At 42.4% G+C, this 16,537-nt stretch overlaps 1 long non-coding RNA gene across 3 annotated transcripts in view; it reads left to right on the forward strand.

Moving 5' to 3' along the window:
• The window catches only part of LOC109897936 (uncharacterized), an 85,136-nt gene that overhangs the window by 12,749 nt on the left and 55,850 nt on the right, over positions 1 to 16,537 (forward strand). Inside the window, exon 1 of one of the 3 annotated variants that reach the window (XR_002256291.2) lies at positions 15,335 to 15,661. The exons of 1 other annotated variant lie outside the window; for it this stretch is intronic. This is a non-coding gene — a long non-coding RNA (uncharacterized LOC109897936). Of the gene's footprint in view, positions 1 to 15,334; positions 15,662 to 16,537 lie in introns of those variants that run through there. One more of the 3 variants, XR_002256292.2, reaches the window with a different exon arrangement.

Genomic DNA, 16,537 nt, shown 5'->3' on the forward strand with positions numbered 1-16,537 from the left:
GTGTGTGATATCCTACAAGATAGGAATGTCAGTGTTCTTCCACGGCCAGCAAAGAGCCCGGATGTCAATCCCAATGAGCACGTCTGGGACCTGTTGGATCAGAGGGTGAAGGCTAGGGCCATTCCCCCCAGAAATGTCCGGGAACTTGCAGGTACCTTGGTGGAAGAGTGGGGTAATGTATCACAGCAAGAACTGGAAAATCTGGTGTAGTCCATGAGGAGGAGATGCACGGCAGTACTTAAGGCAGCTGGTGGCCACACCAGATACTGACTGTTACTTTTGATTTTGACCCCCCCTTTGTTCAGGGACAGATTATTCCAGTTCTGTTAGTCACATGTCTGTGGAACTTGGTCAGTTTATGTCTCAGTTGTTGAATCTTGTTAAGGTCATACAAATAATTACACATGCTAAGTTTGCTGAAAATAAACGCAGTTGACAGTGAGAGGACGTTTCTTTTCTTGCTGAGTTAATATCAAGTATATATAAATACATTTAGTGTTTGTTTACTTTGCAGATAGATGTTCATTATGAACTTGCAAGGACACTTTTATAACCACAAGCCTGTGTGCTGCTGAGTGTTGTGGACATGTGATGAAGCTGGGTGTGTTTGGTTGCCAGGCGTCGCTGGGTCGTTTTGTCCTGATGTGATGTGCTGTTAGCCAGCACTCACCTGGGACCAGTGATAGCTTATCAAAGCCTGAGCAGTACCTCTCCAACAGGCACAGATAATAGAGCCTTTCAGTTCAATGGAGTGGCAGAGGGGGGAACCATGGGAACCACTGGTCACCTGACAGTTGGATGGACAGCTTGACGGCTTCTGCTGGGGCATCATGGGAAATGGCTGTCAGCTGACGTCCCCGCTGCCTGCTGAGATAACCTTCAGTGAGACAGGAAAAACAAAGATAATGTTTTGGTGGAGTGGTTTTAGCGGTGAGTGTCCCCCACTCGGACCGGTCAGAGCTGTGATGCACGTGATTGATCCTCATTAGGATGATCAATAATCAGATTGCTTATTGAAAAGCACTATAAGAGGATCCCATGTTCTCATGACCATCTGTATTCCTCAGTCACTCTGACCTGGTCAAGAACGCCTTTTCTCTCCTCTCTCTACAGTTGGTATCTGTTTGGTTTTGATCACAGTAATGTGGTTTTGCTTTGGTTAAAGTGTAGTGATCTTACTTCATGATTTTTAAAATTTAATTTCAGACAGATTAACCCCATAGGGTTGTCTGTAAATCCAGACAAATGTAACTGACTGCAGTACATGCACAGTGAATATCTGCACCCTGTTCTTGTATTTTGGGAATATGCTGACAGGTGTAGATTTCCTCTGGAATAGAATTCATTTCACCTCCCTTTGAAATCCTGTATTGTAACTGCTGGTTATTTGTTCAAGTCATTTAACATCCTTGGCAATATTGGGGATTCCACTTCATTTTGTAGTGGGAGTAATGATGTTCTTCCATGTGGGCCTTGCAGACACCTCCTTTCAGAGCGGGCTGCGGTGCTGCAGTAGAAGAGCCACAGACCACTGGCTTGTTTTCACTTGATTGCCTCTGTGGTGAGAGCTGGGCTTTGATCAGGTGGCTGTGTGTGTTTGCTACAATCAGCCGTATTTGTACATGTGTAACCCTGGTGTAATCTGTCAGACGCTGGAATCCAGGAGCCGCTATCCGTGGAGCTTGGTCAGCTCAAAGTCACAATATCATGCCTCTGTGACATGATGACATGTGAGAGGGGCTTTGAAGTGAACCTACTACTGTCTGATTCGGATGTGAAATTACAGAACACCTTTGGATTCCTCCTAACTATGATGGTCCCTTGTTTTACATATCACTAATTGATAGACTGAATGAGTCTGTGGACTGAGATCGGGCAGGTACACTGGGGGCTGGCTGCTGTCCTCAGGGCTTTAGGCAATAGGCCTATAGGCTAGTTCACCACATACAGGTACTACTGTACAGGTACTGTACAGCTGCTGTGGCATCTGTTATTTGATTCAATTTTAAAAAAAAGCTTAACTGAATGAACAATAAAGAGAGAATGAAATATGACATTTTATTAAATAGTTTGGGGAATGGCCTCGTCTCCGAGGGAAGATCCTCAGAGCCAGATGATGTGATGGCAGATAGCCTGGCATCGAACCTCCTGTGAGAGAACGAGAGTAAGTAGACCCATAAATCCATCCAAAGATGGAGCCCATTGGTTGAGAGAGAGGAAGGTGATAATTGCAAGAGTGACCCCAGGGTTAAACAGCAAGTGTGAGGAATGTGCACTATTGTGCTGCGCTTATAGCCTATAAGGTAAATAGGTCAATTACATTTCGCATATGGCTAATAGCATAGAGGTGAAGAAACAAAACCGCTATGCTGATGATGAAACGTTTGTATTCATTCCCACTATGTCCATCGAATAGGAAACAAAGTGAATTGTGTTATGTTTACTGGATGAAGTTAAACGAGGATTCAGAACAGTTTTCCTGATTGAACTTTCATCAACATCATTTGTCATGCTAACAGCTGAGCGCAGAATTAGTCAGACTAGACTAGTATTTTGAGTCTAAATACCAATATTTTTGTTGAAATGGGTGATCTTGTTATTACTGTATACAGTGCCTTCAGAAAGTATTCATACCCATTGACTTATTCCACAGCCGGAATGCAAAATTGATTAAATCATTTTTTTCTCACCCATCTACACACAATACCCCATAATGACAAAGTGAAAACATGTTTTTAGAAAGGTTTGTACATTTATTGAAAATGAAACACAGAAATATCTCATTTACATAAGTATTCACACCCCTAAGTCAACACATGTTATTGGCAGCAATTACAGTTGTGCATCTTTTTAGGTAAGTCCAAGAGCTTTACACACCTGGATTGCACAATATTTGCACATTATTCTTTTAAAGATTCTTCAAGCTCTGTCAAGTTGCTTGTTGATCATTGCTATTTTCAAGTCTTGCAATAGATTATAAACCTGATTTCATTCAAAGCTGTACCTAGACCACTCAGGAGCATTCAGTGTTGTCTTGGTAATCAACTCCAGGATATTTGGCCTTGTGTTTCAGGTTATTGTCCAGCTGAAAGTTGAATTTGTCTCCCAGTGTCTGTTGGAAAGCAGACTGAAGCAGGTTTTCTAGGATTTTGCCTGTGCTTAGCTCTATTATGTTTATTTCTATCCTAAAAAACTCTGTAGTCCTTGCCAATGACATGATGCAGCCTCCACCATGCTTGAATATAAGAAGATAAGTAATGATTTACTGAGTTATGTATTGTGTTGCATATGCCCCAAACATAACACTTTGTAATCAGGACAATAATTGAATTTCTTTGCCACATTTATTTTTTGCAGTAATACTTTAGTGCCTTATTGCAAACAGGATGCATGTTTTGGGAATATTTTTATTTTGTACAGGGTTCCTTCTTTTCACTCTGTCATTTAGGTTAGTATTGTGGAGTAACTACAATGTTGTTGATCCATCTTCAATTTTCTCATATCACATCCATTAAACTCTGTAACTGTTTTAAAGTCACCATTGGCCACATAGTGAAATCCCTGAGCGGTTTCCTTCCTCTCCGGCAACTGATGTGTGTGGTACAGAGATGAGATATTCATTTTTTTTAAATCATCATGTTAAACGCCATTACTGCACACTTGAGTCCATGCAACTTATTCTGTGACTTGCTGAGCAAATTTGACTCCTGAACGTATTTAGGCTTGCCATAACAAAGGGGTTGAATACTTATTGATGCAAGGCATTTCAGCTTTTTATTTGTAATTCATTTGTAAACATTTCTAGAAACATGATTCCACTTTGACGTTATGGGGTATTGTGTGTATGTCAAAAAAATCTCAATTTAATCAATTTTAAATTCAGGCTGTAATGTCAACATTTAGAAAAATTCAAGAGGTGTGAGGCACTGTATACCATGTTAGTTATTCTAAGCCCAGTGTGAAAGGTAGCCCTGCTCTGCTCCCCACCTGTTTGACTGTTAATGAGTGTTGATGATAATGTTTTAGTGGGTGTTAAGCTGAGCTTTGTTAGACAACAATTCCTTTTAAATATGCTAGATTCTTCAGCCCATAAAAGGTAGCGTACAACACCTCTTATTGTGATGCGGAATTACAGCAACAATATATTCAAAAGGTGCCAACTACTCAACAATGCCTTTCAGATACCCTCACACAATGGCCCTTCTCCCCAGCGGCCAACAATGGCTGTTCCAGGGGGTTCTGGCTGTGTGTATGCGGGGCCAAACTGTCATGCAGATCTGTGGAAATGACTGTCTCCTCCCCTAAACACTGGCTCTTTGCTCTTTGTTTTAAACATGGGGGGGGGGGGGGGGGGGGCTAGTTGCTAATTGCTTGACGGGTTCTCACTCTGAAAGAGATTAGGAAGTATTAGGCAGGTTAAGCAGTGACTAACCCGGCCCACAATTTGTACTTGTTTGTCGGATACAAATTCCCAACTCATTGCTTACAACTGTATGTATCAATGGTTGTGTTGGATTGGTCACTTATCAGTTGAATGTTAATTAATTTGGATTAATATCTAAATCTAGATGGCATCATGGTTTAAAGGCCCAGTGCAGTCAGAAATGTGATTTTTCCTGTTTTATGTATATTTTCCACACTATGAGGTTGGAATAATACTGTACAATTGTGAAAGTTATAATAATGCCCTTTTAGTGAAAGAGCTGTTTAAAAAAATTCAGCCTGTTTTTGTGGGATGGAATTTTGGCCTTTCTGGTGACATCCCCAGGTGGTAAATTAGTTAATAGAACAATAAGAAAAAGTTCCAAAACTCTATAAATAGCAGCCATTTTTCAATTTTCCCATCCACACTCCCAGACAGTCCTAGCAAAACTCTTGCTTGATATATTGCTCTTTGCTAATAAACTATTTTTGTACTTAGTTGCTACCCAGAAAATATTTGATTTTGAGATAAAAATGGCTGCATTGGACCTTCAATTCAGAATTGTCATTGATCACATTGTGTATTATTTGTCACCTCTATGCCTTTTCACTCCATAAAATCTTCACTGAAGGTTACATTGTATCCACTTTACCACACGTGACTCCCACATTGAAACCGCTCTACCACCCTGTTTAATAACACATGAATGTGTTAATAACCGGTGATGCTGCTACAGGCCCCAGGACATTAGTGGCTCGTTATCACAAAGCTGTCTTCCAGGTGTGAGCACAGACACTGTTAGGAAATGCTCTCACACCCTCATGCCAGGGGGCTAAGACTCCCCTGCTGAGAGAAGGGAGTCCCTCGTCTAGCTCACACCTCACACCTTTCCCTCAGGGTTTAGTGTTGCTGTTCACTCACCAGGGTGTGAAAAGGCTTACCTCAAGTCCACACTGGAGCTTTTGTTTATCAAATCAATGTTTATTGGTCGCGTACACAGATTTGTCGATGTTATCGCAAGTGCAGTGAAATGCTTGTGTTTCTAGTATTGTAGCTGGGGACGTGTTCTACAACCACATGCAACACCCACCCAGGATAATTGCATGTGGTTGTAGAACACGTCCCCAGCTACAATGAATGTGGCCTCACTGTTGTACTCTGTGTTTACCCTGCAGCAAAGCCCCCCTGCCACACACACACACACACCACTCACTCACTCATTCACTCACTCACTCACTCACTCACTAACTCACTCACAAAACTCATTTGGGGTGTTGTAACGGGTGTTGTCGTCAGATGAAGAGGAATCTGACCAAAGCACAGCGTGGTAAGTGTTCATGACTTTTCATTTAAACTGAACACTAAACAAAAATAACGAAGTGAATAACCGAAACAGTCCTGTCAGGTGCAAAACACTAAACGGAAAACAACTACCCACAAAATCCATGTGGGAAAAAGCTACCTAAGTATGGTTCCCACTCAGAGACAATGATAGACAGCTGTCCCTGATTGAGAACCATTCCCAGCCAAAACAAAGAAATAGAAAAACATAGAAAAAAGAACATAGAACCCTTACCAAACCAAAATAGAGAGATAAAAAGCTATCTAAGGTGAAGTGTACCTAGGCCTATTTACCTATGGCCCTTTCAAACATTCTAAAACAGTTTGTAATATATTATTGTGTGACAGTGATAGGACAAGCCCAGATCTCATTGGGCATGGAAAGGACTTTGCAATTGAACAATGTTATGATATTCTGATGCAAATCGTTGACCTAAGCATTACTAGAAATGTATGTTTTATGCTGGTGTCTAGATGTAGGCCTAACTATAAAGAGTAGTGTAGGTTCAGCCAGGTGGGATAGGCAGGCCGTTGACTGCAGTAATGTCTGCTTGGCAGTGCAAGAAGACCAGAGATCAGGTTACCTTACAGTCTCTCATGCTGCAGTGGAACAGTCCATATAGTTACACTGCACCCCTATGCTCCCATTGTCATTTTCCCAATTGAGTGTAGTGACGTGTATAGTGTCTTCTGAGAAATAACATTAGCCAGGCAGTGTTGACAAAGATCACCTCCCGAATGCAGTGTTATCAAACCTAACAACCTGCTGCTACTGAGACTTTCTGTCTGTCAGCAACAATACTAATGCCAAAGTGAATGCCTCTATAGCAGTGGCGGCTGGTGCTGTTTAAAATGAGGGAGGACGTTTTTTTTAATTATGAGCATGGCCTTATTTCTGTTACAGTATATTGGATGAATGTCACTTATATTCCATTCACCCAGCTCAATGTAACATAAATAGGTTTAGGCTAATACATGATATTCAGATTTGCCCTATTCCCATCATGAGGTTGCTCCAACCTAGCCTACAAATTAAAGTTTATAAAGTAGGTGCAAAGGTCGAGAGACAAATTGGAGTAATCAAGGTGACAGACAGTGACACATTCAATACAGCCTTGCCTACTCTGGCATGCATATAGCTGATCCGGGGTGTAATCATTAGCCAAAACAGTTGCAAAAATGTCTGTTTTGTAACTTAAATGAAAGTTTCTATTGGACAAATTTGGGTAGGTCCATCCCCATTTTGTCCCATTTGCTTCCATTTAAGAAATGTTTTGCAACAAAATTGGCAGATTGAATACAATCCTGATCACCCGCACACTTTCATAACAGCCACAAACAGCATCATCACCTTGCTTGTTGCATAATTCATTCTTGCATCTACGTGCTCCCCTCCTCTCACCATTTTCCTTTGTTTGTGGACTTCAGTGTAGCTCTCTGTGACCAGGCGCAAAAATCTCTCCAAGCCAAACCTCCTTACCATAACCTCTAACCGCTACACAGCAGTGGTTGGAACCTAAAATATTTTCCAATTGTTTAGCTCTGAACAGCACCATTAGGGGGAGGGGAAGGTAGCCTACATGCACACACACTGTCAAATATTTTCAGCTGGCAGGCAGAGGCTAGAAGAAGTTTCTGATTGACAGAGGTAGGGCTTTGCATAGGCACTTTGTTGCATTTTTGTGGGACTGGAAAAGCAAGCCCGGAACGTAACAGAACATTATTAACCCGGGATTCAGCCAATGGCATTGAGGAATACACCTACTCAGTCATCGACTTCGTCAATAAGCGCATTGATGACGTCGTCCCCACAGTGACGGTACGTACATATCCCAACCAGAAGCCATGGATTACAGGCAACATCCTCATTGAGTTAAAGGCTAGAGCTGCCGCTTTCAAGGGGCAGGAGACTAATCAGGAAGCTTATAAGAAATCCTGCTATGCCCTCAGACGAACCATCAAAAAAGCAAAGCGTCAATACAGGATTAAGATTGAATCCTATTACACCGGCTCTGATGCTCGTTGGATGTGGCAGGGCTAGAAAACTATTACGGACTACAAAGGGAAACCCAGAAGTGAGCTGCCCAGTGACACGAGCCTACCAGACGAGCTGAATGCCTTTTATGCTTGCTTCGAGGCAAGCAACACTGAAGCATGCATGAGAGCATCAGCTGTTCTGGATGACTGTGACAACGCTCTCGGTATCCAATGTGAACAAAACCTTTAAACAGGTCAACATTCACAAAGCCGCTGGGCCAGACAGATTACCAATACGTGTGCTCAAAGCATGCGTGGACCAACTGTCAAGTGTCTTCACTGACATTTCCCAACTCTCCCTGACAGAGTCTATAATACCTACATGTTTCAAGCAGACCACCATAGTCCCTGTGCCCAAGGAAGTGAAGGTAACCTGCCTAAATTATTACCGCCAATGGCACTCACGTCGGTAGCCATGAAGTGCTTTGAAAGGCTGGTCATGGCTCACATACAGAGCATCCTCCCGGACACCCCAGACCCACTCAAATTTGCATACCACCCCAGCAGATCCACAGATGATGCAATCTCAATCACACTCCACACTGCCCTTTATCACCTGGACAAAAGGAACAGCTATATGAGAATGCTGTTCATTGACTACAGCTCAGCGTTCAACACCATAGTGCCCAGGAAGCTCATCAGTAAGCTAAGGACTCTGGGACTAAACACTTCCCTCTGCAACTGGATCCTGGACTTCCTGACAGGCTGCCCCCAGGTGGTAAGAGTAGGCAACAACACATCTGCCACGCTGATCTTTAACACTGGTGCCCCTCAGGGGTGTGTACTTATTCCCCTCATGTATTCCCTGTTCACCCACGACTGCGTGGCCAAACACGACTCCAACACCATCATTAAGTTTGCTGACAACACAACAGTGGTAGGCCTGATCACCGACAACGATGAGACGGCCTATAGGGAGGACTTCAGAGAACTGGCAGTGTGGTGCCAGGACAACAACCTCTCCCTCAATGTGAGCAAGACTAAGGAGCTGATTGTGGACTACAGGAAAAGGCTGGCCGAACAGGCTCCTATTAACATCGACTGGCTGTAGTGGAGTGTGCCAAGAGTTTCAAATTCCTTGGTGTCCACATCACCAACAAACTATCATGGTCCAAACATACCAAGACAGTCGTGAAGAGGGCATGACAAAATCTTTTCCCCCCAGGAGACTGAAAATATTTGGCATGGGTCCCCAGATCCTCAAAAGGTTCTACAGCTACACCATCGAGACATCCTGACCGGTTGCATCACCGCCTGGTATGGCAATTGCTTGGCATCTACAGAGGGTAGTGCTACAGAGGGTAGTGCTACAGAGGGTAGTGCGAACGGCCCAGTACAAGCCAAGCTTCCTACCATCCAGGACCTATATAATAGGCGGTGTCAGAGGAAAGCCCATAAAATTGTCAGAGACGCCAGTCACACAAGCAACAGACTGTTTTCTCTACTACCACACAGCAATCAGTACCGGAGCGCCAAGTCTAGGACCAAAAGGCTCCTCAACAGCTTCTACCCCCAAGCCATTAGGCTGCTGAACAATTCATAAATTCAACACCGGACAATTTACATTGACCCTCCCCCACACAATAACAACAACAGGGTAAACAGATCAGGGTGTGACAAGTCTACTTGGTAAATATTTTCTTCTTCTTGAACTGCACTTTTGGTTAAGGGCTTGTAAGTAATCATTTCACAGTAAAGTCTACACTTGTTGTATTTGGCGCATGTGACAAATAAAGTTTGATTTGATTTGATTTTAACCGGTTCCCATGCTTTTAATATAACGGTTCTGTTCCGGAACATTATAGATAACTTATGTTCCGGGTCTGATTATTTTCCTTGAAACAGTTCCAACCCCTGCTACACAGCCTACGTTGTTGTCATCATATTAATTAATGTTATAGTCAACATAGCTACAACATAGCTACATAGCAACTAACATGTTAGTAAACCCACAATCCAATCCATGTATACAATCACGCAGTACAGTGTATAGCAAGCAGTTTAGCAATAAATGAATAAAACTGAAAGCTTACCTTGGAAGAGTTACAATGTTGGATAACCTTAGCCAGCTAGCTAACATAAATATTATTCCTTTCTGTTTGAGTCAGGTTGTTGAGTAGATTAATGTGGCTGCATTAGCTAGCTAAGGAAGTGAAAGGTAAACTAAGAAGAAGAAGAAAACGAAGTATAGCTATCTCTCTTTCTCTCTCTTTGCTGCGTCTATTTATATTTTTAAGAAATGAATGTGTTCAAAACTGTTAAACTAGTGTCTTTCTCTCTCTTTGAGTCAACTACTCAACATACTTTATGTAGTGCTAGCTAGCTGTAGCTTATGCTTTCAGCACTAGATTCATTCTCTGATCCTTTGATTGGATGGGTAGCATGTCAGTTCATGCTGCAAGAGCTCTGATAGGTTGGAGGATGTCCTCTGGATGTCATCATAATTATTGTGTAAGTCTATGGAAGAGGTGAGAACCACGAGCCTCCTAGGTTTTGTATTGAAGTCAATGTACCCAGAGGAGGATGGAAAATAGCTGTCCTATGGCTAGGCCATGGTGCTACCCTAGGAGGGGCTGTTGAGGCTACTGTAGACCTTCATTGCAAAACAGTGTATTTTAATCGGTTAGTTGGTGACGTGAATATATTTAGTATAGTTTTATTTAAAAAGGCAAACTTTTTAAAATGTAAAGAAATATATGAAATTCACTCAGTAGAATGGTACACCCTTCCTCCTCTGAGGAGCCTCTACTGCTCTATAGCCCACGGAGGAACCTGATGTTCTGTTCCACCCAAATCATATCATAGTATTTTTTTTCCTCTTTGTTATTTGCATTCAGTTTCTTGTCTAGAAATATTATGAGAGTTATATTCTTAAAAGGTGTCTGGATTTAGCAAGCGTGGATACACTCAGCAGATGATCACGCTTCATGGATAATGGTCTGGGAGCAGGTAATGATGGCTATTTCAGGGCTGTTACTGTCATCCTCATTGATTGACAGGATCACACTGAGAGAGACAATTAGGGGTGTCTTGCCTTACCCCCAGATCTGACTTGTTTGGACAAGAGGCTTTGCAAAGTGTGCCTCCTGGGTGCAAGCAGCTCTCTGCTCAGCACCTACCCTCACACACATGTAATCACATTTCCCCATGGAGGGAGAGCCAGAGAGGCAAGGGGACAGAGGCCTCAGGGGCTGGCACTGGCACAGGCAGGCTCTTCATTCAGCATTTCCTATAGGCTCCATCATGGATGTTTCATGCACACAAATCACACCACAATGGTAAAGCACATAGAGTGGGGCAAAAAAGTATTTAGTCAGCCACCAATTGTGCAAGTTCTCCCACTTAAAAAGATGAGAGCGGCCTGTAATTTTCATCACAGGTACACTTCAACTATGACAGACAAAATTAGAAGAAAAAAATCCAGAAAATCACATTGTAGGATTTTCTATGAATTTATTTGCAAATTATGATGGAAAATAAGTATTTGGTCACCTACCAACAAGCAAGATTTCTGGCTCTCACAGACCTGTAACTTCTTTAAGAGACTCCTCTGTCCTCCACTCGTTACCTGTATTAATGGCACCTGTTTGAACTTGTTATCAGTATAAAAGACACCTGTCCACAACCTCAAACAGTCACACTCCAAACTCCACTATGGCCAAGACCAAAGAGCTGTCAAAAGACACCAGAACCAAAATTGTAGACCTGCACCAGGCTGGGAAGACTGAATCTGCAATAGGTAAGCAGCTTGGTTTGAAGAAATCAACTGTGGGAGCAATTATTAGGAAATGGAAGACATACAAGACCACTGATAATCTCCCTTGATCTGGGGCTCCACGCAAGATCTCACCCCGTGGGGTCAAAATTATCACAAGAACGGTGAGCAAAAATCCCAGAACCACACGGGGGGACCTAGTGAATGACCTGCAGAGAGCTGGGACCAAAGTAACAAAGCCTACCATCAGAAATAATGAATGGGGCCATGCATCGTGAGATTTTGAGTGAAAACCTCCTTCCATCAGCAAGGGCATTGAAGATGAAACGTGGTTGGGTTTTTCAGCATAACAATGATCCCAAACACACCGCCCGGGCAACGAATGAGTGGCTTCGTAAGACGCATTTCAAGGTCCTGGAGTGGCCTAGCCAGTCTCCAGATCTCAACCCCATAGAAAATCTTTGCAGGGATTTGAAAGTCCGTGTTGCCCAGCAACAGCCCCAAAACATCACTGCTCTAGAGGAGATCTGCATGGAGGAATGGGCCAAAATACCAGCAACAGTGTGTGAAAACCTTGTGAAGACTTACAGAAAACGTTTGACCTCTGTCATTGCCAACAAAGGGTATATAACAAACTATTGAGATAAACTTTTGTTATTGACCAAATACTTATTTTCCACCATAATTTGCAAATAAATTCATTAAAAATCCTACAATGTGATTTTCTGGATTTTTTTTCTCATTTTGTTTGTCATAGTTGAAGTGTGCCTATGATGAAAATTACAGGCCTCTCTCATCTTTTTAAGTGTGAGAACTTGCACAATTGGTGGCTGACTAAATATTTTTTTGCCCCACTGTACATATACACAAATATATTTATGGCAATAGCCTCTTTAATAAAAACAAATGTATATCTCATTTATTGTTTTGTTTTTACTTTCTCTGCAAAAGCTAATTTGATTAAAAACAATGTAGAGAGAAAATAAAATGATAACGCTGTATGGTTTGTACTCGACAAACAAGTCTGCTCTACTTTTTACAGGTGAATGCCTGCCATCATGGGCTTTCCATGTGCTCTGTGTTACTCTGGATGTTGTGGCAGGAGGCAATCGGATGCTGAGAGACGTGGTGAGAGCACAGGTTGTGTTTACGCCAGGCCTGATGTGTGATAGATAGAGTGTAAAGGCTGAGATATTCCTTGTGTCCCAACTGTTCATCACTGATTTGTTCAGTCCTCTTCTCAATCAGTGGCTCGGACCTGAGGATCACAACACGCTGGAAAAGACGGCCAAAATGGAATTAAGACTGTTAGAATTGAAAATTGTATCATTCGATTTGGTTTGATTCCACTAGCTTTCTTTGTTTTTGGCACACATCCCTGATTTAGTTTTTTTTTTTAGGTGATTTTATTAGGATAAAATGTCACCAATTATATCAAGACATTACTAATGGAAACAAGACTGTACGTATGAGAGGGGGTGAGAGGGTGAGAGGGAAGGAGAAAGGAGAGAGAATGGTAGTGTGTTTGGAGATGTGTTCATTGTGGACTACAGTATGCCTCAATATGTAAGACAGAAGTGTAATCATAGACATTGTGGAATATTTCCATGGTAACATGAAATGAGTAGCAATTTGGGTTCAGTTGCTAAGGATGTAGTTATTATCCTGACCTGATGCTGAGCCACGTATTTAAGTATTCATACCATGAATGAACAATTAAACCCAACAGATTGGTACCCAAGTGGAGGGAAACAGCATGGAGCCAATATCTACGCCATTTGCATCCCTTCTTCTGTTATCAATTTGTTTATATAAATTTGAAGAGTTCCCTACAGTGGTTCATTAATAAAACAAGGCCGACACATCATGTATCTAGGAATTCAAATCAAACAAATTAAAAGAATTAGGACGAAGTTTGCTCCTTTCTGTTTCGTAGGTACATTTTCAGAGATAATGTTGAGTTTGGTGTCTCAGCAACATGCTTAAACACTGGGCTATTTGACAGAGAAGCTTCTCTCTCTAACTGGGATCCTTGAATAGAGGACTCTCCTCCTTCAAAGTTGATATCTTCTTGGTTGGGTCCCATCTGCTCTGATTGAGAGGCTGTGAAAAGGAAACGGGGTGTTTGAGGATTGTGCTTCCATACAAAGAGGAGAGGCCAGCCCTGGCCCCTGTTGGCAGCTGAGTGTTCTGGGCTGGGGCTGCCTCCATCACTGGCCGCCAGACATCCTCCTACTCCTCCTCCATCCCCCTTTCTTAGTCGAAGTTCATACAGGATGTGCAGAGATGGGGTGGTATGTGCTATGTAGACTGAGCTAAATTATTTTTGTGGGGGGCAAAAATATTGTTTCAAATGTCACTGTCATTGCATTGGGTAGTCATAGTTAGTTGTAGTAGTTCTGTGTGAGTGTGTACTGTAGATGTAATGCTTTCAGGTGGGCTAATGATCTATTTCACTGACTGATCTTGATGTAACACAGTGAGCACTGCATGCATGAAAAAGTGACTCAAGCAAGCAGAGTTTGATAAGCAACTGTGCTGCTTCTATTTGGCCTGTTTATTTGAATGCAGAGAATGCATTGTGCTTGTCTGAAAAGCTTAGCTACATAGAATCCCCCCCTCCCCAAGGTCACTTGCAGTGTCCCAGCTCTTATTCAGATATGGCTTATCTATTTTTTCACAAGCCCTCTGTTTTCAATGCAAAGAATGGGCCATTCTGGAGAATGGCTGTCCGGCCTGGTACCATCCCTCATTCAAGGCCCTTTGTGCTGCCCCATTTAAAGAAGCTGTCATGTTCTCTGTGCAGTTGGCAGGGAAGGCCAAATCTAGAGCGCCCCAGAAGTGACAAAAAGGAAACTTTTTTGTTTGCCTGCCATCGTGCGGACTGAGTCAAGGAGGAATTTTAGCAACATGTAATTTACTCTTGGGCCTTTTTACTGTACGTAGCTTTAGAGATGGTAATTTCTCCCTTTCTCGGTGTGAAAAGATAACCATCAATCAGTTGTCAATTGGTCAATTGCAGAGGTGATGAAAAGGAAGGGGTTGAACAATCCCCTCTCTCTGGCTACCTAGAGTATTCAGGAGCCTTGGGAAAACGTGGCAGCTGGAGCAGAGCAGGGAGTGGATCAGTCACACAGGTACAGCAGCCATGGTAAGATCTCTTATCAGCCTTTTACTCTTCGCCTGCTGCAGTGGTTTTAACTTGGAATAATTCATACCTGTTTTACAATTGTAATGTTGATGTTAAATTTGCAAACATTTAAGGGCTCACTTGGTTTATTGCTTAAATGCATGTGCACATTTAGTTTATTATATTTGCTCAAATTATATTACAATTAAAACACATGTGCATGGCAGTGTTTCTGTATTTGTCTGAAATATATTTCACATAAAAACACATTGTTTGTGTTGTAAAAATGTTTTCGTGAAGGGCACAATTTTACACACTGATTTGTTATGTTGAACTGTAACAAGCACACATTTTTATAGCAGTACAGTATTTAATGATAGTCATATTTTGAAAGAGAGCTGAGACTGGCATATGTGGAGGTGTCTCTTCAGGGCTATCTCCAAGTGGAGCATATCTGTAATATAAAGTCTGTCTGGTCTGAAACCACCCCCCCAAAATTATTGTGAAGCATGCGGCAATGTGAAAACATCCTGACACCCCCCTCACCCTCAGGCCAGTTCCACCAATATTGATTTTGGTTTACGTCTGCTCTGTCCGCCGCTCAATGAAAAGGATTACAGGCCTGCGAAAGGATGAGATATCATCAGCTTGTAATCCAGCCCATGGTTTCCTAGCTACCGTATTGTCTATTCTGTTTCGCTATGTGAAAAATGTTGAATATCAACAATGAGTTTCAGTGCTGTATTGTTGAGTTTTGTATGAACTAATCTTGCCTCACTAAAAAAGACCTACAGCTTGGACAAAAGTCTATAGCCAGTGCATTCCTAGCTCCCCTTGCACTAAGGCAGGCTGAGGCAGAGGGGAAGACATTTTAGTCTTGTGCTCTTCTAGTTGCTAAAGCGCTGGGCTGCCGGGCTGTGGGAGTCATGAGGCGGCCCTGCTTCACTCGATATGGGCTCATGGGGAGAGAACCATGGATGTGCAGGTCTAGGCCTTAGAGCAGTGAGGGGGAAAGGTAAGCTGTCTGCTGACTGCTACTACACGGCTGTTTCTCCTCTTGTCAAGCTACAATATGCTGTGTTTCCTTCTCTCCTTCCCCCTGTCTCTGCCTTTCCCTCCCTCTTTCTTTCTGGTTCTTTGGCCTTGTGAGGAAATTTGTTCTCAGGTGCAAATGTAGTCATTGAGTGTGTGGAACGACTAAAGACAAGCATGCTGGCTGTTTTGATTTGGAATGCAGATTAACAATAACCATACCTCCTGAGGTGGTGCAGGTCTGGGCAGAGTGGGGCAAGAGCAGCTCGTGGCAGGCAAGGTGTCTTTGTTATGTGATCTCTCTCTTACTTCACTGCTGTTTGTAGACTAGAATAGCACCTGGAGGGGGTGAGGGCGACAGGGCTGGTCTATGATGGTACCTTTTTCCATTTGGCGCCTGCATCAGCCCAAATGTAAAAGAGTTATGTCTCTCGCTGAAATGTGCACATTCATTTCAGTCAAAAGTTTATTTATTTCTCCTTTCTTCAGCCGCTAGTGTGCAGAGTGACAGGCCATAGCCAGCCTGTCTGAATGGGGGTGGGCCACTTCTCACTTAGATGACATGAGGGAATGTCTCATTTAACGAGCAGCTTAAAATCATTTGTTGAAGTAAAATAGAGACTTAGTATTGCAGTACCTCGGAATGCCTGTAGTATTATTTCTCAAATTAATATTCAATTTTTTTTGTATTATATTATGCAGTTATTACTGGTTTTGTGTATTGTTTTTGTGTAACTGATGTACATATTAAGTCAGTTATTAGTGTTTTTCTAATCCCAGCCAAGTTCATTCTGTGAGAGGATTGGGAGTATATTACTTTGTAAGCAGGTCTTTCTAAATGGTGGTATGTGGGTGGGTG

This window comes from Oncorhynchus kisutch, linkage group LG10 (assembly GCF_002021735.2).
Source record: "Oncorhynchus kisutch isolate 150728-3 linkage group LG10, Okis_V2, whole genome shotgun sequence".
NCBI classification, from domain to species: domain Eukaryota; kingdom Metazoa; phylum Chordata; class Actinopteri; order Salmoniformes; family Salmonidae; genus Oncorhynchus; species Oncorhynchus kisutch.